This window comes from Panthera uncia, chromosome C2 (assembly GCF_023721935.1).
Source record: "Panthera uncia isolate 11264 chromosome C2, Puncia_PCG_1.0, whole genome shotgun sequence".
Lineage (NCBI taxonomy): Eukaryota > Metazoa > Chordata > Mammalia > Carnivora > Felidae > Panthera > Panthera uncia.
The window spans coordinates 127,075,775-127,077,549 of NC_064810.1; positions in this window are offsets into that span (position 1 = coordinate 127,075,775).

Sequence of the window (1,775 nt, forward strand, 5' to 3'; positions counted from 1 at the left end):
ATAAAGACTCTCTGAAGAAGGAACCCCTGAACTGAAACCTATCAGGAAAACCAGAGTCGAGCAGATTAGAAGTTGGGGGAATATCATTCAGGCAAAAGGAATGGAATGTGCAAAGGCCCTGGGAAAGGAAAGAGGTTGGCTCATTGAGGATCTGAAAGATGTCAGTCTAGCTGTGATGTAGACAGAGAGGAAGAGAAGTGTAGGAGATGGGGGTGGGGAAATAAGCTGAGCCAAATTTATAAAGGGCCATGTAGGCCTGGCTCTTGATTTTATATTTTATTATAAGAACCTAGGAAGAAGAATTTTAAGCAGGGATCATGGTCAGCATTGCAGTTTTAAAATATCAAACTGGCCAAGATGGAGATGGGATGGGAAGGAGGCAAAAATGGAAGGAGAAAGCCCATGTAGGAGGCTATTTCAGAAATTCAGGCAAGAGATAATGATGTGTTGAATTAGAAAAGTAGCAGCATGCATATGGAGAGAAATGGATGGGTTTAAGATATGCTTGGGAAGTTGAATGGAAGAGCAATTTTTGCATTCAATATCTTTAAACTCTAGTGAGAGACAGGAGCAGGGGGTAAGTTGTAGGAGACTCAGTTCTAGTCTGAGCTCTCTAAGGATTGAGAGGATATGACGAACAACAGTAGCAGCAGCTTCCCCTAAGTCTGAACCACCATTTGAGCAGGATGGCTTGAAGGAGATGAGAGGCTGTGGGGAAAACTGGGCTTAGAGTCAAACGGCTGTACCCCAATTGGGTAGGTAACAGGGTGTCCACTAAAATGTGTTGTCATGCCAAAAGGGATAGAGCCTGGTTAGTTAAGCAACTTTGAAACCTAACAAATAAAGACTCTGCCCAGATATGATCTGAACACCATGGGGGAGGGGTGGCACTCAAATAATTCCATCCTTTGCCCATTCTCAATAGCTTTTGATAATAGAGAGAAGAATAGATAATATTATGAAGCTTTTTGTTCCAGGCCCTGTGCTAAGGAATGTGTATGCATTTTCTCATTTAAGCTCATTAGGGCTCTGTGAGGGAAGTACTATTATTACTTCTGTTTACTAACACTAAGGCTTAGAGATTAGTGCCTTGACCAAGCAAGGCCTTATCTCTAGTAACTACAGTAGTGTATATTCAAACCCAGCTCTAACTCCAGAGTCCACACCCCTACCCATATAAGAAAATGTGTTGAGGAGGATTCTGAAGATGTATTTGGGTTCAGTGGAGGCAAAGTCAGGTGGGTACTCTCTGGTCAATCATGTATAAGCATATGCCTTATAACCATGCAGCCTTATTCTAAAAAATAAATCACTACGATTACATAACAAAGGAAAACTGTAATTATATTTTATGATTTTATAGGATATCACATTCATATTCTAATAGCCAGTTATATTTTTCAAGCCAACTAACTAGAAAGAATATTCGAAGACTCTGGTACATGAGGGTCTCTAGACACTTTAACACAAAAATTCTAAACACGTATGAAAGATTAAAAACCTACTTTGAGAGCCTCTTCTCTGCAGAACTCAACTGGGGAGTCACATCAGGCTAAAAAATGGTTCTGGGGCAGAGTCAAGCTTTGAGCTGTTAGGGAAAGGCTGCACTGAAACAAAACTGCATAATCTCTGGAAACCCAGTGTTAACTGGTATAAACCAACACTGTTTTTCCTGAAAGCTCTCACAAGAAAGAGCATTTTAAACCACTAATGTGGCTGTCTTCTCACCCCCTTTCCTGTCCCCGGTGGGGGAAAAATGTTTATTCTTCTTACAT